The 24,779-nt window shown below is 42.7% G+C and overlaps 1 long non-coding RNA gene across 1 annotated transcript in view; it reads left to right on the plus strand.

The window, feature by feature from the left end:
• The window catches only part of LOC125487147, an 84,947-nt gene that overhangs the window by 29,688 nt on the left and 30,480 nt on the right, over positions 1-24,779 (plus strand). The window lies entirely within an intron of this gene.

Genomic DNA, 24,779 nt, shown 5'->3' on the forward strand with positions numbered 1-24,779 from the left:
AGGCCCGAAGCGTCAGCCTTCCTGCTCCTCTGATGCTGCTTGGCCTGCTGTGTTCATCCAGCTCTGCAACCTTGTTATCTCAGATTCTCCAGCATCTGCAGTTCCTGCTATCCCTGTCTTCTGCATACTGTTTTTTTGATTTATATGAGCCTGGAAGGATCTGAAAGCATTAATTCCCAATTGAGTGCAGTGGAACCAACACAGACACAACATAATGTTAATCTCCTTGGAGATTCCAAGACAGCCTGTAGTTAGAATGAGGGGAACTGCATTCATTGTCACTGGGTCAAAATCCTGGAACTCCTTCCCTAACAGAATCCTTTCTGTCTCCACACCCTAAGGTCTGCAGCAATTTAAGAAAGTAGCACCACCTTTTCCAGGACAAATAGGGATGGGCAATAAATGCCGGGCTAGCCTAGACATATCACGAATGAATAAAAATACATTTCAAAATATATACTTAGGTCATGTAGTTCGGTAAGCACCTGTTGCAAACATTACTGAACGTGTTAAATTAGAGTCGTCAACTATCAAAAGCCTTCATCTTGCTTGAGACGCATCTATGTAGAGTTTTTATTAGTTGATCTCCAATGACATTGCTCACGGCTATAGCAATGACCAGGGTGGGAGGTGGAGAGAAGAGGATGTGAAGCATGTGATGACCAATCATCAAACTGAAGCCTGTCTCTGGAACCCAATCTGTTAGGCAGTCATTACAGGGAAGAAGTGACCAGACACATTCTTAGGTCAGTTAGAGGCTAATTGCTTGGGGTCCCAACTGCATATTGTCAATTTCCAGTAAATCCCCTTCAGGATGTTAAATGTTCAAGGTATCAAGGTCAGGACATCGCACAAGAAATGGGAGGCTTTCCTTTCACTCTATGGGTACAGAACTCAGAATTCGGCACCCTCGGGACTGGTCAATCCTATATTTCGGATATTGCCAGATTTCATGTCAGGTTGTTTGGGCCATATGCAGTTCACGTCAAGCCAGGTCCAATAGGTGTCAAGACTCACTTGGAGCACGGGATAAACTGGCAAATGAATTGGTAAAGTCGATAACTAACCTGGAGCCACAGTGTGTCAATGCATCACCTATCAACTGTCCAGAATGTTTCTAAAAAATGTTAACTCAATTAAAATTTACCCACGGAGCTTTATGAAAGCATCTAATTATCAGGCAGCTCTAGGTTTTGGACGGTCAAATTTGAGGCGCTGCACTTTCATCATTATTCCTAAATTCAGGAGTAATTTAAGATGCAAGATTATTACAGACTGATAAATCACAAGGTTTCCACCTATTAAGTTTGTAGATATTTTTAATCAGCCTGTTCAGAGATGTTATCACACATTTCCAGAAAGATGGGACTTGAACCCCAGACCTCCTGGCTCAGAGATAGGGACACTATCGCTATTCCACACGAACACTTCCAATTTCTTTTGTGTTCACTTATATATCAAAATGAGATCTAATTTGAGGCTTTTAAAATAATTGAAGCTGTTGATCACATGGATCGAGGGAAACTACTCCCTCTAACTTGCCTGTGTACAAAGACCTGGTATGTCTCCCAATTGTCTGGGCCAGGCTTGACGGGGTGGGGTGAGGAGGACAAGAGATTTGGCTAAGATCTGAGGGATCAAGGGCACGAGAGACAAGAGGGTCCCAAGTGGTTGGCCAGCAGGGGGTCCAGTTTACTGAGCCTCTGGCCAGACAGGAAGAATGAAACAGAGTCATTGAGGGAGACATGATGAATCACAAGAGCTGTAATATTTGCTTAGCTCCTGATCCAAAATTAATTGAAACCTGCAATAACAGAAGTCACGAGACATAAAATAAGTGAACAAGGAAACTTAAATAGCTGCATATAAACTTTAAAAGTCAGACTTTGGAGATTAATGTATTTATATTAAATCATTCTCTATAATCCAGTTGTTAATCTGACAGTGATTATCAATAGCATTAAACTAGCATGGACACGAATTTTAACCTCCTAGTCGCCCAGTTTGGAAATTTACAGACAAACTCAGGCTAAATAAACAAGACTCTTCACTTCTAAACCAGACACAGATGGTCAATTAATAAGCCAGTTGGGCTGAATCTTACTTTTTTTGGCTAAGTGCGAGTCACGTCTTGCTTTTGGATGAATTGTCACCATGAGGCCCAGCGCGATTTCTCATTCTCATTTCTTACCAAGCTTACCTTATTAACTACACACCCTATTCCATGCAATCTGGCATTGTCCCTCACCAGCAATGTCATGACACAGCAGACACAAAGCCATATGGCTCACAGGCCATAGCCAGCATGGCTGATACCGCCTCACACACACAACTCCATTCTCTTACCTTAGTCGCTGTTTAACCACCAGGTTACACAATTTACCAATCCTTAGCCATATCCTCTCTAGAGCACTGCTGTCTTGTGCCCAGTGCTCACTGTATTCCCACATCTTGTCGTTGTCCAAGAAGGGAACATCATATTTGGGCAAGCAATCGAACAATTCCAAACATGAGCTTTTATTTACAGCCACCAAAAGGGAGCACAACAGAGCTCTTTCATACACAAGGACAGCTTCCTCCTCCCCTTTGTCTTCATCCTTCTCCTTCCTGGAAGACTGCTCCCATTCTCCCAGTTGCTCAGCATCCAGCACATCATCTCGTTGCCAACTCAGATTGTATAGTGCACAACAATGCTAGGATAGTGCAGCACACTCCATCCAGACTATACTGGAGGGTCCCCCACCGTATTTTCAACAGCCCCCTTATCTACTCCATCACAGCCCTGGTTAAAGAATGAGCAGCATTGTATCTGTGCTCTGTATTAGTTGAGGCGTTGCCCAATGCTGTCGTGAGCCATGGTCGCAGTGGGTAGCCCTTAACCCTCAGTGACTAAATTTATAAGGCTCCTGAACCCTCAAATGGCTGAGATACACGAGGGTGTTCTAGGATGTAGGAGTCGTGTCAGCTGCCAGAACAGTGGGCACATACCTCCAGGAAGTGGTAATAGTGATCAATGATCACATGAGCAATAATGGAATGGAACCCATTCCTTTTGATGAATTCCACAGTATTGTGATATGGCCCTCTCTGTGTTGTGTGTGTCATCATTGGCAACGTACACATGGGGTAAGCCGGCTATGTACTCAAATCTAACATCTCCAGGTATATGTCGATTGGGTTTTGGTATCTGTGTGTTGCCATCTAATAGGTTCCCCATGTCAGACATAACGTACATCAGAGGCCAAGAGCATTGATTACCCTATACCAAGGCCTGTATAGATCTCTCTGCTTTAGAGCACCCCCTGCAGATGGAGGGGTTGGGGTAGCGTTCCCCCTGCTGCTGGCGTGGTTGGGATTGAACTCCTCCTACAGTCAGTGGGATAGAGCTTCCCCTACAGTTGGGATGATGGGATTAGAAGGGTGAACTCCCCCTACAACTGCGGACATGGATGTCTTAGATATGGATGGCTAGACCTCCCTAATTCCTCAGTCCTAAGGATCTAGTAGCCATGGGATGGAAGAGTTAACTTGAGTAAAATCGAGCCTTACATGCCTGAGACTGAGTCATCATAAACAAATGTTGACTATCTGAAAGAATAACTGGCGTCAAGTCGAATGTAGGAGATGAGGGGAGTGTGACGGACATCATGTAGGCTGAATTCCAGGCATGTGTATCAGAGCTGAAATCTCCTTCATTTCCGAGCTGAGAGGAGAGAATTTGGGAATGCCAAACACTCAGGATTGAAAGTCATGTCACAAACACAGGATATTACAGTGATGTACCACAGTGACTCCTCAGCTGGAAGCAAATGATCAGAGCCTGATGCTTCCGCACAAAGGAAGAGGAATCATGGAGTACATTACTGGCAATTAACAAAATGCAACCCCACAGGCAGGAGGTTGGGTAACTAAACAACAGAGGTTGAAAAGAATAGGTAGATGAACCACAGAGAAAAATAATGTTTATTTTTTTACATCTGATATGGAATGTGGAGTTGGCAACAGTTTCAATTAAACTTTCAAAAGGGAATTGAAAAATATTTGCAAAGGAAGGGCTACCAGGGTAGAGTGTGTAGTATCGGAGGTGGATGGGAATTGGACATTTCTTGCTAAGACGCAGCTCAGACATGGTAAGTCGAATGGCCTCCACCTGTGCTGTGTGATTTCTGTCACAAATGCAGTTGTCAGAGAAGGCGATGAAGGCTGGGAATCAGTGGAGGCTTCTGAAACAGACTAGAAGAAGGTAGGTTAAATCTTAGGTTATGGCTGAGTACAAGTCGTAGCCAACCTGGTGTAATCTGGATCTGGAATCACATGTAAGCAAGACCAGGTAAGGACATATTTTCTTGCCAAAACGGCATTAGTGAACCAGGTGGGTTTTTAAACAATTGACGTTGATTACATTTGACACCATCAAGAGTCATAGAAGTGTCGCAGTGCAGAAGGAGACCATTCAGCCCATCATGTCTGCACCAACTCGTTAAATGAGCATCATTAGCTCGTGCCAATTTTGTTTTCCCCCAAAAATTTTGTTATCCAAAAATCACCCAATACCCTCTTGAATGCCTCAATTAAACAGTTAGGATAGCTTTTTTATTCCAGATATTTATTGAATTCAAATTGCACCATCTACCATGGTGGATGATTCCCTGGTGTCTTGGCTAATGTTAATTAACATTGTAAAGAAACAGACTATCTGACTATTATCAAATTACTGTTCGTGGTAGCTTGTTCTGTACAAATTGACTTCTGTTTCTCATGCTTCGCAACAATGAGTGCACCTCAAAATTGCTTCATTGGTTGAGAAGAGATTTGGAATGTTTTGTGTTCATGAAAGTGCTGTATAAATTCAAATATTTCCCTTTTCTCTTTAATTCCCCAAAATTAACAGTGAAAGGGGCTAACAACTCTTAAATGCTGGAAAAATCTTCAAGGTCTGATTATGCATCTGCGCAAGGCCCAGCTATGACCACACATGGCCTGTTTGCTGTACTGCAGGAAGACACATGCAGGCAGTGAAAACTGGAGAAAAAGCCCACTAAATATGAGAGATGGGAGCTATAGCACATTGTATATTTGATGTATCTCACAGCCATTCAGCGATGACACTAGATTCTAAGCGTACAACAGAATTTTGGACAGGAGTGGTAAAACATCTCTGCAGTCACAAAACATCTGCGCTCATTTTTACAACTCAGCTTCCAGCACCCACTTTCTATGGTGTCTGTTCACTTTGCTCTGAGTAAACAGCCAGGCTGAATCGAACAAGCACAGTTCCCAGACTCATCTAAACAAGCACAGAACTATGCAGTGTTTGAAGTGTCTGGGAATGTTTACATTAAAGAGAAGTTTCAAATGAGAGATTATTCATAGATTTTTAAAAATATATATTGTTCACCCATGGGATGTGGACATCAATGATAAGGCCAACATTTATTCAGTTTTGTGGAGAGACAGACAAGCAACAGTTTTTCAACATAGCACAGAAAATGTTCAGGGAAAATCAGATTGCAGTTTTCAACTTTATGGAGTGTTTGGAGAGACTAAACAAGGTTTCCACTAACTGGAGACTCTACATGGACTTTGGCACAGCTTCTGAAATGGTCTCTCATGGCAGACTGGTCAAGAAAGTAAGAGGACATATAATACAATGCATAGTGGCACTTTTGATTCAAAGTTGGCTGAAAGGCAGAAAGCAGAGGGTGATGGTACAGGGAGGTTCCTGTGACTGGAAACATGTTTGCAATGGGGATCTGCAGGGCTTGTCTCTGGGGCCCTTGCTGTTTGTGGTGTTCATTAATGATTTAAATGTAGGGGATATAATCAAGAAATTACTGGGTGACACAAAAATTATTGGGGTGGTAAGTAGTGAGGAGGATAGTTGTAAACTGCAGGAGGATGTTAATGGACGTTTTTTCCCTTTATTCATTAATGAGATGAGGGCATCACTGGCCAGGCAGCATTTATTGCCCATCCCTAATTGCCCAGAGGGCATTGCTGTGGGTCTGGAGTCACATGTAGGCCAGACCAGGTAAGGATGGCAGTTTCCTTCCCAAAAGGACATTAGTGAACCAGAGGGATTTTTCCCCAACAATTGACAATGGATTCAGAGTCATCATTAGATTCTTAATTCCAGATATTTTATTGAATTCAAATTCTACCATCATGGGATTTGAACCCGGTCCAGAATGTTACCTGGCTCTCTAGATTAATAGCTTAGCGATACTACCATTAGGCCATCGCCTCCCATTGACTGATGAGGTGGGCAGAACAGTGGTAAATTGAATTCAATCTGGAAAAGTGTGAGGTAGTTCAATTAGAGAGAGCCATCAAGGCAAAGGATTACACCATGAATGGTAGACCCCTGAGAATTACTGAGGGACTGGGTCAAAGAGATCTTGGTGTGAATATCCACAGATCCCTGCTGATAAAATGCAGTTTGTTAAGGTCATTAAGAAGGCAAATGCTGGCACTGTTTAAAATGCTGGTTAGGCCACAACTGTGGTACTGTGTGCAGTCACCACATTATAGGAAGGATGGGACTGCACGAGAGAGGGTGCCTGAGCTATGAGAAAAGATTGGATAGACTGGGGCAGTTTTCCTTGGAGTAGTGAAGGGAAGAGGGGACCTGATAAAGGTGTATAAAATTGTGAGGGGTATCAAGAAGGTGGACACAAAGGTAGTTTCTCTATTAGTAGAGTGGTTAATAACCAGGAGGCACAGATTTAAGGTGCGAGGTAGAGAGTTGAGAAATTTCTCACCCAGAGTGTGGTGGGAGTCCTGAACTCACTAACTGAAAGATTGGTTGAATCAGAAGCTTTCCTAACATTTAGTCAGTAGACATTTACTGGTGGTGTCATAGCCTTCAGGGCTATGGGCCAAGAGCTGGAAAATGAGATCAGTGTACTCAGATCTTTGTTATGAGGACATGATGGGCCAAACAGCCTCCCTCTGTACTGTAAAGTCTATGAGTCTATGAAAGTCAGAAACTTGAGGAGACAAAGTGAAGAATGATTGGCAAAGAACAGGAGGGGAAATTATTTTACCAGTGAGCTGTTTGAATCTGGCTTGCTGATTAACCTTGCTGAATCTGCCTGTCTCTGAGCATGGCTGATACGATAGTCACTATAGCGACATGTGGCCAACTCTGAGGTTAAATGATGCTGATGTGCAGTTTTGATTAGTTAAAACGAATGAGTAATAGACACCATCTGAAATCTCAATGGAATAGAAATTCACTCAGTCTCTGCTTGAGCAACTTAACCTTTCTGTGCATTTGTTGATAAAATAGTAGGAGGAAAAGTGGAAAGTCCAATAATTTTTGGTCATTTTGTCTGTCATACCTCCTTGATGATTGATTAGATGTTGTCGAGCTGCTAAAATGCTGTGTAACAATGGGTGAAAATGTAGCACCAGGTAACTAACAGGAAATCGAGAAGTTGTTGTCATGATGACCAGCTCTTGATCAATTGAAACAACCATTTCACGTCAACAACAGTAACCAATAACCAATGGTGCCAACATTTGATTTGATTTGATTTACTGTAGTCGCATGTACCTAAGTACAGTGAAAAGCTTTGTTTTGTCAGCAGTATAGCGGGTCATACCAAACAAGGACATACAGATCATAGATTGCTTAGACAGATCAAGGCATACAAGGTTATGGCTGCAGCGGAGGTGTGCAAGGCAAGATCAACATAATTTGAAGTTAGAGAGGTCCATTCATCAGTCTAACAACAGCAGGGAAGAAGCTGTTCTTGAACCTGTTGGTGCGTGTGTTCAAGCTTCTGTATCTTCTGCCTAACGGAAGAGGTTGGAAGAGAGCATTACCGGGTGGGAGGGATCTTTGATTATATTGGCAGCTTTTCTGCAGCAACGAGAAGCATAGATGGAGTCCATGGATGGGAGGTTGGCTTCCACGATGGTCTGGACTGTGCACACAACGTTCTGTAGTTTCTTATGATCCCGGGCAGAGTAGTTGTCTTAGCTGGTCGTTATGCACCCAGGTAGAATGCTTTCTTTGGTGCATCTATAAAGGTTGTTGAGGGTCCTTATGGACATGCCAAATTTCCTAAGTAGCCTGAAGAAGAAGAGGTATTGTTGCCCCTTTTGACCATCACACCCACGTGGGAGGTCCAAGAGACATTGTTAGTTATCGTCACTCCTAGGAACTTGACACAATGTGATGGAAGCCCTTTTGAACAAGACCTGCGGCATTGCGTGCCAAAGCGCTTGTCCAACTCAGTCAATGGGGCCCTTTGTCTTCCTGCATCACAACAGAGACATTACTCTATAAACACCTCATCGATGCTTTGGGATATCCTGGTATAGGATTATAGAGTGATTATAGCACAAGAGGTCATTCTCATACCCATAGCTGCTCTCTTGAGGAGACTTTAAACCAATCCAATTCCTCTGCCTTTTCACTGTAGCCCTGCAGATTTTTTCTGTATGAATATTTAGGCAATTCCCTCTTGAAAGCCTCATTTAAATCTATGTTCACAACACCCTCAGGCAATGTAATCTAGACCCCAACTACCCACTGTGTGAAGTATATTTTCCTCATGTTGCCGTTGCTTTCTTTTGCCAACTATCTAAAATCAACATTGTTTGTTTGTCAGTTATGGATCTGTTATAAGTCTGTCTTTGTGCATGCATGTGTGTGTGTGTGGAGGCAGCTGTGTTCTGATGTACAGTCCTAGTTGACACTTTAGAGACAATGTTGCCAGAATGTTACCATTACCGCTCAGCCCCTGAGGATACCTGAAATCAAAATAGGCCCCAAACCTTATTATTACTACACACGCATACGTGATGTCTGATTGGAAGACTTGCTAATATTAATTCACAGCTTCACTGTAAAAAACTAACCATGTCAGGCAGAGGAAAACAGTGTAGTCCCAAATAGCCCACCATGAGGCAATGATACTTCATTGAGTGCCCCCCCATAAGCTAACCAATAGAGGAAAGAAGCTTCCTTCTCTCAAGGCTTGGCCTGAACCACTTATGCAATTCATGTTGTTATAAGATTCTTGGCATTTCGCCATTTGATTCTCTTAAAAGGCAAACCCCAGTGCAGGAGAGATCATAAGAAACAGGAGTTGGAGTAAATCATACATACTTCATGTTTGCTTTGCCATTCAATATGATGTTGGCTCAACTTCTGCTTCAACTCAACTTTCTCTGTTGGTTCCATACCTGTGATTCCCTAAAAAGACCAAATACCGATCAAGGATAGTAGGAACTGCAGATGCTGGAGAATCCGAGACAACAAGGTGCAGGGCTGGATGAACACAGCAGGCCAAGCAGCATCATAGGAGCAGATCTCAGCCTTAAATAAGATCACTGATGGAGCATCCACAATTCTCTGAGATAGAAAATTCCACAGACTAACAACCCATTGAGTGAGACATTTCTGCTTATTTTGGTCCTAAATGATCGGTCCCTTATCCTGAGGCTGTGCATTCTTTTTCTTGGTTCCCTAACCAGGGGGAAGCAACCTCTCAGTGTTTCCCATGTAACAGCCCCTCAGAATAAGAGAAATGGAACTTGGAAAGGGTCAGTGGTTGAGGAAGGCTGTTGAGGTTGAATTGGGAGTTGGGGTAGAGAAAGGGTTGGGAATGAGGAATGGTTTTGGGTTGAAGAAAAAGGATTAGGGATGTTATCATCTAATATGGTCTGAAGGAATTCCTAAGGAAGGTATTTTTTAAATCAACCTGTTCAGAGATATTATAGCACACTGAAAACAACAAACAAGTCAGACAGCATATATGGAGAGAGAGCAAGGTAACGTTTCGAGTCCAGATTACTCTACATCACAGCTGAATTGAAGTGCGGAGGGGACAGCATTTATGCTAAAGTTTGGAGGTTGGTGTGGGAGTAGTGGGTGTAGGATGCTGATGGAGAAAAGGTGTTGATAGTTCAGATTAAGTGATCGGAATGTGAGAATGGCAGAACCATAGTGTGTCTCCTGCCAGACTTGAAAGGACGGGGTGGGGGGTGGAGAGGAGAGAGGAAATGATAACAGAATGTAACAAGCTAAAAGAATGGGAAGAAATGGTTCACAATTTGAAGGTGTTGAACTCAATATTAAGTCCAGAACGCTGTAGAGCACCTAGTCTGAAAATGAGATAGTGGGAACTGCCAATGCTGGAGTCTGAGAAAACAAGGTGTGGAGCTGGATGAACACAGCAGCTAGGCAGCATCAGAGGAGCAGGAAAGCTGACATTTCAGGCCTGGACCCTTCTTCAGAAAAAAGATGTTTTTTCAAGACCTGAAGATGAGATGTTGTTTCTGCAGTTTGTGCTGTGCTGTGCCGTGCTGTGCTGTGCTATGCTGTGATTCACTGGAAGACTGCAGTTTGCCAAGGACAGAAGTGGTCATGCAAGCAGGACATTGTGTTAAAATGTCTGGCTGCAGAAAGTTTGAGATCATGCTTGCGCACAGACTGGAGGTGTTCCACAAAGCAGTCTCCCAGTCTGCGTTTGGTTTCTCCAGTGTAGAGTAGACCACATCGGGTGCAGTGAATACAATACACATGATTGGAGGAGGTGCAGGTGAAATGCTGCTTCAGCTGGAAAGACTGTTTAGGGCCTCGGATGGTGAACAAGGAGGAGGTGAAGGGGCCGGTGTTACACCTTCTGTGGTTACGTGGGAAGGTGCCGTAGGTGGTGTTGTGGTTGTGGAATGGACTAGGGTTTCCTGGAGCGAACAACCTTTGCAAAATGCATACGGGAGAATGAGGGGAAGATGTGTTTGGTGGTGGCCTTCTGCTGGAGAATGATCCTTTGAAAGCGGAGGCTGGTGGGATGAAAAGTAAGGACAACAGGAACCTGATCACACTGTTGTTAATGATGGGAAGGAGCAAGGGTGGAGACACCGATAATTGGTCGGATGCAGTTGAGGCATGTCAACTACAGTGGTTGAAAACCATAGCCATGGAAAAAGCAAGCCATGTCAGCAGCACTGTTTTGGAAGGTGACATCACCCGAATAGATGTGATGGCAGGTAAGGGGCCAGGGGAAGGGGTTTTAGTGGAGGGTGAATACTAGGGTCGGCTGAAGGGATCAGTGGGACAAAGTGTGGGAGCAGGTGAACCTAGGCCTCCTGGTTAAGATGTAGGGAACTACCGCTGCACCACAAGACCTCCCCAAGGCCTGACAGAAGAAGGAAATAAGTGATGGCTATATGAATTGAGATTTAAATGGGTTTGAATTTGTTGTATAAAAATAGGGAGATAGTAATCTGTAGGTATGTGTTTTATGGAATGTGGCCAAATGGATTTGGAGTCTATTTAAATACAGATATATTTTTGAGTTTAATGGGGGAAAGAGGGTTGTGGTAAGGAAGGGGTCAGACATGAGGCTGGGCATCGGGGTCCACAACAAGGACAGAGATTGTTTTCCAGGCTCAAACAGACCTCAGTGTATTCACCTTAGCACTTGCAGGCGAGCAGATTCGGAAGGCAGGAGCTTCATAAAGTACTTAGACATGTCTGCGTTATGTGGTTTCGCTGTTTTCCAGTAACCGTGGCAACACTGAGGCAAGGTTTTCACGAGATCTACGCAAGTTAGACTGATCACACCCTATTGTTTTCTTTAAAAAAACTTAAACAACCAGGTGCCTAGAAGCTTTAGATGGGTTGGTCCATAATCTGCTTAAAACTGTCGTTAGGAATTTTTTGTTGAGTCAGACAAAGGGAGATTTATTTTGCAAGTGGCACACTCCATTAGTTTTCCTCCAAACAGTTGTTTTATTTTAATTCAGAGGCCCAGGTTGGCAGATGTGCATGTTAATGGTACCACCTGTTGTTCGCTCATGTGGATGTTGAGCAGCGAAGTTTCTTCATAATCCACTGTGCTCCATTCATAATGAGTGGGTAATGTCATTTCCTTGCTCAAAGGTACAGTTCAGAGTGTTGCAGGACCTGGGCTTCATGTGTGGGGAAGCCAGAGACTCCTGCTTAAAAGCCAAGTTGTTTTCCTTCTTGACTGGCAAGACATTGTCAGCTTTGGAGGAAAGTTTCACATTATCTCCATGTACATTTGTTCCCATCTGTATCTCTTACCCCAGTTTCTGTGGAAACCTGGACCTTCTCTTGAATCACGATGGCCTCCTATCTTTCTTCCTGTGAAATTTGGACTCAGCTGAAACTGTCCTGTTTGCACCTTAACCTGCTCCAAGCTCCTGTGACAATCCTGTGTTCACTGATTTTCATTGTCACTCGGTTCTCAAATTTGAAATTCTCATCCTTGTGTTTGAATCCCTTTGGAACCTACATAGGATTCCCCAGGACATATGGCACAGAAACAGGCTATTTGGCCCAACCAATCTCTGCTACACTCGAGCCTTCTCCCATCTTTCCTCATCTATATCAACCATAGTAGCCCTTATTGCCCTCTCGTTCATTTGTTTCCCTTAAATACATCTATGCCACTTGTTTCAAGCACTGTCAGTGATAAACCTCCAACCACCTCCAGCTGTATAACCCACTGAGGTCTCTTGTCTTTTACACATCCCCAATTTCCATTGATGATCATGAAATGCATGTTTCCCAAGCTCTGGAATTTCTCCACCTCTGTTCTCCTTTAAGACATGTCTTAACAATTATCTTTGACCAAACTTCAGATCACTTCAATTGCCTTAATAATCTATTTACGTGGCTTGGCTTCAATTTGAGTATGAGACACCTTGTTTTGCCGTTTACAGATAAACACAAGTCATTTTGCAGACCGCACTGCTTCAAGAATCGTCACTATCATCTCAGAAACAATTTGAAATGGGTAATGTGAGCTGGCCTCGGTCTTCACATCCCATAAACAAATAACAACAGAGTTGTTTTTGAAAGAATTATTGTTGTTGGTCGTAATGATAATGATTATAGCTTATCCAGTTAAGCTTCTGGTCAAGAGAGGGATGTGGATGGTAGGGGATTCAGTGACAATGGTAACATTGAAGCTTGGGTCATGCCTTCTAGTTTGTGTGTCCTTGAATCCTTTGGTGACCTTTCAGAGTTTTTTTTGCTATATCTGCTCCTTGTGAGTCCTGAAGGTTTCAGCCTATTTGTTTTGCCTGCAGGAGCTTGTGTACTAATCTCAACCACTCGGAGTGGGGAATGATGCTAAGCAGGTCAACAGTACAATCTAGATAGCAATTCAAAATTGAAACCAGTTTGGCAAAAGTTGGTGGTGGTTGTCACCGGCGGGTTCTGGTTGGCTATGGTTCCACCTTTCCCATTTACCATAAGTTTATGGGGAAATATAGAGCACTCACCCCAACACTGTCACATGGCTCTAACAATGTGGGCAAGAGGAAGATGGTGTGTGCTTAGTGTGGGAAAGAACTAAAAGAGATATTAAATGTGGCTGTAAGTTCCAACCCTTTATTGGGAAAAAAAACACAGATGTAAGTAAACAAACCATAAATGAAATTAAACATTACATAAATCAGATAAAGTTTATTCTCATGTCTAATAAGTATGACACACTTAAATCACACCACTTTAAGAATTTACACATTTTCTGCCAAACTCATCTTGGGGAGTCTTGGCATTTTTATTGAGGTCTTGTAATTTTTCATAGACAGTCATTCATTATGCCAGTTTCTTTTGCCACAGCCTCTGGCAACTCTGTGTGGCCGTATTTATTTAATGAATGCAAATTCCTGAGGCCAAATGATCGCCTCGTTATTTTTTGAGTTTAAGATGATTAGTCACCAATTAGTCTCGTGGAGGGATCGCTGCTGGGTAGTTTTGCAGCATTATAGGTGTTTCTCGACAAGTGCACAAGGGATTTATATTGAGGTCATAGTGGTGGAAGGTTGGTTGTCTAGGGGCCCTGTCTTGTCCAGAATTGTTAAGTACAGGCCATTCTTGCTGCGGTAGCTCAAAGCCCGGCATTCAACAGATAGAATTTGTCACAAGGAATTTGGTTGTGACCTCCTGTGTCTCCCCTCACCTTGATCCAAAAGATGTCTTCTGGTAGATCTTTCTGAGTAAGGTTGCTCCATAGTGAGACACTGAGATGAGAGGTGGGCTGTAGGTGGATTGAATGGGTCATCCTGGGGTGGAAGATGAAGCTTCAATGGTTTCTGCCAATTTGTGGGGTTTTGTCAGTGATGGATATGTGGGAAGGGTGATGTTTGCAAGGACAGGAAGCTAAGAATGTTGAGTGAAACATTTCAGTTATGATGTGCATTGTTAAGTTCAACTGAGTGACCACAAGTTGTATGTGTGATAACCTGTACCAAACAGGTGTACAGTTCTCTGCTGTGGAGTGCGATAAGGCGAGATGGGTTATAGAGGGATTTACCAGGCCAATTCCTGGTCTGGATGGATGGACTGACATATGAAGAGAGACTGAACCAGTTAGGTCTAAATTCACTGGAGTTTAGAAGAATGAGGAGGGATCTCATGGAAACCTATAAAATTTATACAGGACTAGACAGGGTAAATGTGGGAAGGCTTCTGTTGATGATCAGGGAGTCTAGAACCAGGGGTTACAGTTTAAGGATATGGGATAGATCATTTAGGACTGAGATGAGGAGTAATTTCTTTACCCAGATAATGGTGAGTCTGTGGAATTCTCTGCCACAGAAAGCCGTAGAGGCCAAATGTTTTCAAGGAGAAGCTAGGTGTGCCTTAAGGCTAAAGAGATCAGAGATTATAAGGAGACAGCAGGATACTGAGTTCATCAGCCATGATCATATTGAATGGCAGAGCAGGCTAAAAGGGCTGGATGGCCTACTCCTGCTCCTATTTTTTTATGTTTCTAGGTGAAATCAGAGTATTATTGTGTAGGGAAGATACACTGCTTTTGGAAAGTTTTGAGGATAGGAAACAAGAAACTGAGGTCTCTCCTGAAATTGGAGCTTGGTATTTATCTCTCTGTCTCTCTCCAACTCTCATATAATGTTCACTTCAGCTGGTGGATCATCGCCATTGTGGTTCTCCCACGCTGGCCACTCCCGATTAGTATTGAGATCTCTGAAATGGATGTTTTTCTATTGATATAGCCACATGACATCTTCTCTCCCCCAATCTCCCTGTGCTACTCAAATAACAATCCCTGCTTCACCAGTAACAGAAAATATTCAGAAATAATGAAAAATGAAATAAACAGGATTCTGAATGCCCTGGGTGATGGTGACCAGGAGGGCAATCTTTAAATCCCAGGGGAGACTCTCCAACAGTCTCCCTCACCAGAGCACTCCAGACTTCACTTACCCTTATCCAATTCCACAGCAGAGCACTGTGCATCCATCTGGCAAAGGTCCTCATACACACAGCCCTTGGGCACTCAATTGAACTTGATGGTGCCCATCATAACTAGAAACCTGGCTTCTACTCCTCTGGGTCATATTCTATGTTTCTAATGCGCCTCGTCCCATCTCTCTTCATCTCAATGTATCAGCACAAACCTTCTAGTAGTTTTTCTCTCATGTAACCACCTAGCCACTCCTCAAAAGTGACTTGCCTGATGGCATTTTTCACCAGAAAGCTTTAATGACAGTAAATTTGCCCTTTACCCCTTTTTACATTCAAATAGACAACACAATGAACCAAGCCGACATTCATCTTCTTACTTGCAAGATTTTGTTGGTAATAGTATTGGCCAGTTCCTCAGTCTTACATTTCCTAAATAAACACAATTTTTTAAGCATCATTAAGATTGTCCCTTTAAATATAGCGTTTAGAACATAGGAAACTTTCTGAGTAAGCCTAACCTGTTTTGGTTGGTTGTAATCTACAATTTCTCACCGAACATGTAGATTAGTGCAGTTTTTATGAGACTGAGCCAGAGGTCATGGGTTCAAACTCAACCAGGCTAAATTGCAGAATTGAATGGAAATGAGTGGACTGAAACAATAATAGAGAAAAAAACCAGGGATGATTCTAGATTGTGGGAAAAACCAAATGGGAAAGTAAATGTAGCCAAGTCTGTGGATGACGCAAAAACAGGTGGGAAGGCAAGTAGTGAGGATGACACAATGAGTCAGCAGAGGGATATAGGCTAAGTGTGTGGGCAAAAACTTGGCAGACGGAATATAATGTGGGCATATGTGAGGTTATGCGCTTTGACAGGGAGAATAGAGGAGCTGTATATTACTTAAATAGAGAAAAACTACAGCAGAGGGATTTGAGACTCCATGTCCAAAAGTCATAAAAAGCTAACATCCAAGTTCATCAGGTAATAGGGAAGACGAATGGAATGATGGCCTTTATTTCAAAGCAAATAAAAATGGGGAGGTTTTGCTAAAAATAAAGAAGGCACTATCTAAGGAAAAATATATTGGCATTGGAGGCAGCCCAAAGAAGGTTTTCTGAACTGATAATGGGTAAAGAGAGACTTTCTTATGAGGACAGTTTAAGTAGATTAGGCCTGTATTTGTTGGAATATAGAAGAATGAGCAACGATCTTTTTGAAACATACTAGATTCTTAGAGGACTTGATGGGGTAGATGCAGAAAGGTTGTATCCCTTTGTAGAGAGTCCAGGACCAGAGGACATAATTTCAGAATTTAAGACAGAAATAAGAAGGAATTTCTTCTCTCAAAGGGCAACGAATCTGTGGAATTCTTTACCACAGAGGACTGTTGATCTGGGTCATCGTGTATATTTACGACTGAGATAGTCAGGTTTTTAATCAGTAACGGAATCAAGGATTATGGAGAAAAGGCAGGAAAGTGAATTTGAAGATGATCAGATCAACCATAATCTCATTGACTGGCAGAGCAGACTTAATGGGCTGAATGGCCTACTTGTACTCCTTTGAGTTATGGTCAGCTCTTATGCGTTAACCAATGATCTTTGGTCTTGGCAGATATGGTGTTCGGGGTTGGCCACGACAGTCCGTGGTTTTAATTAAATGTTCCAGAGTCTTGACACTTCCCTGAAGATGGTTCAAATGTTCCGCTTCTCAGTTTTCCCATTGATTCTACAGGAATAGAATGAGTTTGAATGAAATTGCTACATTTAGGTTTGTACATACATCCTATTAGCCACTTTACACCATTAGAGGCCCTTTGGCCCCCTACAGTTGGCATAGCTCACTGTCTCACCCCATAAAGTGACACTCCTGGATAATGTGCAGGAAGTATTTCCGGGTGAGTGGGGGTGGGAGAGGAAGATAGGAGGCACCTGTCCGAGTTGTTTGCAACATCAGAGCGTGGTTTCCTTGGGACTTGGTGGGGCGTCAATGTTGAAAAAGAAGAAAGGGCATCAATTCATATCTACACCCCAGTTACTGAGAAGGTGTTGAGGAACTGCGAAGGGAGATTTGCATTATGAGGAAACCGCAGGAAGTTCTCAGTTTTGTCTTTTGAAAATCTGGTCATCCTACTTTTGGGAGGGGAAACCTGCAATTCTGCACAGTCTGGCCACAACTCCAGTGATTCCAGTATCCCCAAGATGCATTCGATGAAATGGCTTAGCTCAAGCAAGTCACTCGGTTACCAGGGTAATGTGGGATGGGCCACAAATGCTGCCTTTGTTCTGCAAGCTGTGGAAATTGAAAGAAAATTCCATCTGCCCTCTTTCCATCCCTTGTGATGGCTTACGAGCCCGTGTCGTTCACAGGCCTTTGTTGGCCTCTTAATGCAGTTCACGTTGGGAGCTGGGTGGAGATCCGGAACCTGAGCCTACAAGCCTCTAGACTCCTCCCCCCACGTACCCCCAACCAGTCTTGAATGAGGCTGCAGTACTTACTTGGACAAACATTTCCATGGTAACTTATTGCTAGTTAATAGGAACAATAAAATGCCCAAGCAAGTCAAGGAAAAGAAAGGTTAAGCCAGAGGTCAATAAGGACCATTTCACATGACTCTCTTGAGGATGGTAACAAGTGGTTGTTATAGAGATGGTGACGTGGGGAGGAGTTTTCTTACTTCAGTTCAGGAACAGTCAGATGTAAAGGATTACACAAGGAACTTTATGGTGACTCCAGTAGCACCTTGGTGCTGACCCAATTTATAATCCCAGTTGACGGTAATACTGGACAAATAAGATTGCACAATGAAACCTGGCTTGATACACCATGGGTTTTATTTTTGCAATTTGGTTTCCATAGTGAGCAGTTACTGAACATATTTGTACGAGGCTCCCGAGGTACTTTTAACAAAGTAACATAAGAAAAGGAAGAAGCAAAGCTAACATATGATTTGGAATAAGTTTATCATAATAGCAAAAAAGGAAGGTTCAATCCCGTTTCCTGGCAATATCCTTTACAGAAATGCAACCCAGTGAAGTATCACACCTATATCGCCTTAAAAATTTCATAATCACAATGAGGTCACAAGCATTTCCTTTTGGTACTTTCTGCACACTCACCAGATGTAATTCTGTCTGTTTTTCCCAAAGACAAACAGACACAGGCTAACTCACTAAATTCTCATCATTGAACTTTAAAGAAGAAACAGTTTTTTTTCAGCTCTATCTACTTGAGCCAAAACACCAAAGACTTCTTTCCATATCTATTGGTCTGGAGGTTACCAAAAACTAATAACTGCACATCTGCTGGAATAAATTCTTTCTTCTGAACACATCCTTCAATTGGTACTGTTACAAATTTGCCCTGATGATTGCAAAATGAAAATGTTTGACAAAAATGTCTTTCATCAGCAATATAAGTACAAGTTGTGGCTGCTATTATTGTACCATGTGCTACCTGCTTCAGGTGAGTTGGTGGAGTTAATGTTGCTGAACTAATAATTCGGAAGCTCAGGCTAATGCCCTGGGGACATAGGGTTTAATTCCCATTACAGCAACTGGAGAAAGCTGCAGTACTCAAGTTGTATTTTACCAAATAACTATTTAATCCACCTTTAATGTATAAATCATCCCAAACCCTTCACAGGAGCGTGATAAAACAGCGTTCCACACCCAGCCATCTAAGGATATAATTTGAAAGATCGAGAACTTGGTCAAAGAGGAGTGCCTAACTACTGGAAATTAGAGGGGTAGACGTGAGGGGGAGCATTCTAAAATTTGGGGCTTGGACAATTAAGACATAGATGCCAATGGTGGAACAATTAAAATAAGGGCTGCGCAACAGGCCAGAATTCAAAAATCCCTCTTTTCTTAGAAAGTTGTGGAGCCATAGGAGATTACAGAGAGATGGAGATGCCAGGCCATAGAAGAATTTGAAGACAATTTAAGGGAGTTCTTGGGCAAAAAATGAGCAAGGTTCATTTAGATTTTACTTCTGGGAATTCCATGTTGTGATAATGAAGTTATCAGCCAATTACTGCAACTCATCTTCATCAATGAGTTTACAACAGACCTGACAAGAGGTGAGGAAATCTCCGAGTGGTGGAGAGAATTAGGAACTATCATTTCAGATTCAGTTGTTCCTCCTGAGCATGTCACATCTGCCATGTCTTCAACTACACATATGTTGTATCCCAAAGAGTTCTTTTCCAGCTCTCTCGAAGCCCTTTGCAGAAAATAAAAACACTTTTCAAGCACGGTCACTGTTGTCATGTGGGATTTGTGAGAGCCAATTTACTCACAGCAAACTCCAACAAACAGCAACATAACAACATAACAATCTTTATCTGTGTTTGAGGGCAATGCTACCACTAGGTGGAGCACTACGCACGCATGCGCAAACCCCAGGGTTCACAAACCCGTCAATCACTGGTATTGACTATTGCCTTGGCAACTGTTGTTGCATTCTTTAAAAATGAGGACCTAAATGTGTTCATGCTTTTGGTAATTTCTTTTCAGGGATATGGGAGCAAAGCATATGAAGTATATACGTAAATCATCAGTGCATTTTATTAAAACAGCCATCTCAGTATTTAGTAGTTAAATTGATTTATTATTTTATTAAATTTGCTGCCATTTTTGAACACGAAATGAAATGAAATGCTTCTTTGCAATATTTTCAAAATGCCAGTATACTAATTTACTAATTGCACACTAAATTTCTTAAAATTCACAGGATCTCCCTCCAAGACATTAATGCTTATATTTATACATTTTACAGTTTGCAATAACTGGTACTAAATAGTTTGTTGCATTGTATTAGTATGTAATTTGTGCCCTGCATTTTCAAACTTAATTACAGGAAAAGATAGAAATGGTTTAAAGAAAAAAGGATTGTATCTTAAAAATTCATTTTTCTGTACCTTGATGCAACTGCATTGCCTGCTCAAGGGCAGATGGATTCCAGTGGCCCTTGTTAATGGCAGCATTATATCTCCTACGCTGGGAATGTATTTGTCAGAATAACAGGGAAGAACTCATCTTCTCCTCTTTAAAATAGCCCCATGGGATTTTTTTGTGTTGATCCTGGAATAGAATAGACAAGGCCTTAGTTTAACATCTCATCCAAAAGGGGTCACTTCTGACATTGAAGCACTCCCTCAGGACTGCACTGTCAGCCTAGATCATGGTTCAGTTTTCTAAAGTTCCTCTTAACCCCACATCCTTCGGGACTTAGAGGCGTGTGGTGATATCTACAAGTCACAGCTGGCAATAATAACATGTAGATAAGGAGGAGGAATTGATCTCTTGAGAGTGCATGATTTTATTAAGTTCAATAGCTTTCCTTACATTCTTGTATTGTATTGTGAGGATGATGTGATTTACAGTAGTACACCTCTCCCTGCACCTGTTTTCCTAAGTCTCCATATCCCATCTGCCAAGGAGAACATTAATCAAACAGTTAGTACAGATAAACAGGTTGAGAAAATATATAGATAATGCAGCAATCTTGGAAGGCAGAGGATAAAACAGCAACAGACAGAAACCTGGCAATGATAAGCCTTGTGAAAACAGAACAGAATTTGAATATTACTGAGAAAAAGATATGTTACTGAAGCTTTTTGTCTTGCCCCCATCAGGATAAATGAAAGAATGACAAATTTAAAATCATAGTAATTTATACTACAGGAGAAAAGGGTGCTGATTGGTCAGCAAAATGACACTGATTGGTCAAGAGTTTGCCACAGAGAAAGCCATGAGGAACTGCACTTTCCCCAAGCTGCCCGAGTCAAAGGTTTACCGATCCACAGCTGCCAACCTAGGAAGCAGGTTGGCAGTAAAATGACAAGCCTTGCCCTGATATTGCCCCCGCCGACTTAGGCCTGTTCCATGTGGTTCACTGCAAGCTGGATAAGCTCTCTGTGCCAAAATGATGGTGTTCTGATTGATATAATTAAAGGCCCTGTTAAGACCATTTTACAGGATTGGTAACTTTCTACCAATGGTGTGTGAGCCCCTTCCCCCAGTCACTCCACCACCACTGTATAAAAGCCGCTGGTTTTATGGAGATGGCTTTGCTGCAGAGATGGCCATGGATAGGGAGGCCAGCCCTAGCCTCCCTATCTATACCTCCAAGGGGATTTTCCCCTTTGATCCATGGTCCACAGAATTTTTAGATTTCAATTGACCTGAGTTCTCCCATCTGCCTCAAATTCATTTTGCCCCGACATTGGAGTACTAGACCACATGCAAAAGTTCATTCCAATGTGTCGTTAGTTAAAGTGGCCCATGGACAGGAAGTGTAGAATCAGTCATTCTCCAGAGAGTTAAGTCTTTGTAGGACACATTGGCGTTGGAGAGTTTATCTGTCAGACTCCAGGCCGGCTTCTGTGGAATGTTCCCTCTGGCAAGTTTCTGCCCTGCTCCAGTTTAATGATGTTGACATGACAATGGTCCCAAACAAGTAGAAAGTACTCAAAATCCAATATAAAAAAAAGCACAGGCAAAAAGACAACAAGATTTGTGTTTATCAGCTGGGTAATTTACTGGTGATCTTTTTGATATGAGTGCAGCTATGTGATCACGCAATTCCTGACGTAGTTAAGTCCCTGGTGTATACATGACCCCAAGTTCAACTGTCGGGAGCAGGAAGCTTCATGTTAGCTTCAGCTTTTCTTACTTTGTTCTTCCCCTCCCTCTTCACCCTTCCTCCCCCAGTTCCTCCCATCTCATTTGCAGTTCTATTGCTTCATGTTTGGTTTCAAGAGCCCTCTCTTCAGCCTATCCCACTGGAGCCATTGCTTATTTACTGGCCATCTGGGGAAGCCCCTGTCCTATCAGGGCTGGTGGACAGCCAAGTGGGTTGATGGGCATACCAAAGAATTGGGTGTCCATCACTGGCAGAGGTGAGCGATTGAGAGTGCCGTCAGGATGCATGTGCCCACTGAAGATTTTTACATGCTTTAAAATAAATTGTGGCTACAGTTCACATCAACATGAAGGAGACGCCTTTCCATAAGATGGCATGCAGCATCAGCATGCTGTGCCCACATGGGTTGTAGATTGAGGGACCTGGAAGAAGCCTCACTGGCTCCATTCTGTTGGGCTTCAGCGTGCAACAGGGGGTTTAATGGAAGTTAGGAAAATCATAACAGAATTATTATCTCATCCCATGATTTTCTGGAGCTGGGAATGTGTTGGACAGATGACCGATGTGCGCACTTCAAATTTTCCCACTTTTAAACTGTAATGATGACAGAACAGAACCTCTAAGTGCTATGGACATTTTACATTTTAACTCCAAAATGTGTTTTTGAAAGAGAAAGAAAGAAGACTGCAGGTGTACACACAGTCACTGTCTTGCAAAGCCCAATGCGGGACCCACATAGAATGCCAGAGAAATTTCAAGCAGAGAGAGAGATGTAACAAGAAGAGATAATGAGAAGGCTCCTCTTCTTGGCAGAAAGCCACTTCTTGCAGACATTTTTTTGATTTTTCTGCCTTTCTGTAATACATAAACAAAAGGAGCTTAAAAATTTGCAACTGTGGTCTGTGTGTACTAATGGAAGATAGTGTGTTAGTGGAGATAGCAGAACTGCAGATGCTGGAGTCGGAGATAACACAGTATGGTGCTGGAAGAACACAGCAGGCCAGGCAGCATTAGAAGAACAGGAAAGTTGACGTTTCGGTTCAGAACCCTTCTTCAGAAGATTCAGAAAATTTTCTGAAGAAGGGTCCCAGCCCGAAACGTCAACTTTCCTGCTCCTCTGAAGCTGCCTGGCCTGCTGTGTTCTTCCAGCTCCATACAGTGTGTTAGTGAAATAAGGTTTGCTAACGAACTGAGGCCCTCATCAATACTAGCCTGGGTTCAAATATTAGTGTGCTATGAAGGTCACGGTCAAAGAACCACTTATTAGTCACCCCTGTGTCGCAGGTAAAGGACTTCATAACTCTGAGTACTAGAAGCCAGCTAACCAATAAGCAATAAGAAGGAAACAGGACGAAAGGATTTCCACTAATTTCAAAGTCAAGAATCCCAAAATCGACTGTTTAAGTATCAATGTTCCATTATCTATACTTCATGAGCCACAGTGAGTCTGATCCCTATAACTTATAACTTATAACTTATAACCCGATAATTTGGGATTAACTTACCAATGTGAGCTTTATTATTGTTTATTTTTCCATTTAACATAGAAACATAGAATCCCTACAGTGTGGGAACAGGCCATTCGGCCCAACAAGTCCACACCACCCCTCCGAAAAGCATCCCACCCACCATTCCCCTAGGCCTGCATTTCCCATGTCTAACCCACCTAAACTAAACATCCCTTGCCACTATGGGCAATTTAGCATGGCCAATTCACCTAGCCTGCACATCTTTGAACTGTGGGAGGAAACCGGAGCACCTGGAGGAAACCCACGCAGACACGGAGAGAATGTGCAAACTCCACACAGATGGTCGCCCCAGGGTGGAATCAAACCCGCTTTCCTGGTGCTGTGAGGCAGCAGTGCTAGCCACTGAGCAACTAAACTTACTCTTTTGTTAACTTGTGAAGGACTGGTTAATGTGGCTCTTTTTAAGACATAAATTAATTTGGTTTGAGAGAAAGAAATCCACAAGCAGAGATATTTTTTAAATCAACCTTGTAGTGACCAACCAATGGGATGAATGAATAAGGAAGGAGAGGCAGTTCATCCTTCATCACCTGGGAACCCAATGATTTAGGCATCTGTCTGGAAATGGTTAGACAGTGGCATTGTGATAATGTCTCTGGGCTAGTAATCCACAGGCTAAGGCTGATGCTAATGCTGCAGGACCATGGGTTTAAATCCCAGCATGGCAGCTGTTGGAACTTGAATTCAGTCAATAAATCTAGAATGGAAAGTTTGTCTCAGTGATGGGAACCATGAAACTATCAGCAGTTGCTGTAAAACCCGGTCTAATTCACCAATGCCTTTTACAGAAAGAAATTTGCCATCCTCACCCAGTCTGGCCTACAAAGGCTCCAGATCCACAGCAATGTGGTTGATTCTTAACTGCTCTCTGAAATGGCCTTGCAAACTGCTCAGATCAAATGCATTTAGGGGTGGGCAACTAATGTTGGCCTTGCCAGTGATGCCCACATCCAATAAAGAACTAAAGATTCTGCCCATGATGCATGGGTAGCAACAACCCTTCGGAATCTTGGTCACATGCCTACTTCTTGTGGGTAGTTTTGATAGTGTGGAGGATGTTGCCTACAAAGGTAGGTCTCTATTTCCCTCTTTCTCTTGTTCTTTCTGACCAAGTCCCACATCACAGGACAGTGGCCAGGAATGCTTCCTTATTTTGACTCTCCTGAATCTACAGGTGTTTACACCCTAACTGTGATCATTCAAATATTTTTCCTAGGCGAAACCAGTTAGCTCAGTCCCTACGGAGTAATGGACCTGGAGGATTCCTTTAGCTGCAGGCTCAGCATTGTGCAGGGCTGGATGAACACAGCAGGCCAAGCAGCATCATAGGAGCAGAGAGGCTGACGTTTCGGAAGGGTCTAGGCCCGAAACGTCAGCCTCTCTGCTCCTATGATGC

The sequence above is a fragment of the Rhincodon typus genome, chromosome 37 (genome assembly GCF_021869965.1).
Source record: "Rhincodon typus isolate 14 chromosome 37, sRhiTyp1.1, whole genome shotgun sequence".
NCBI lineage: Eukaryota > Metazoa > Chordata > Chondrichthyes > Orectolobiformes > Rhincodontidae > Rhincodon > Rhincodon typus.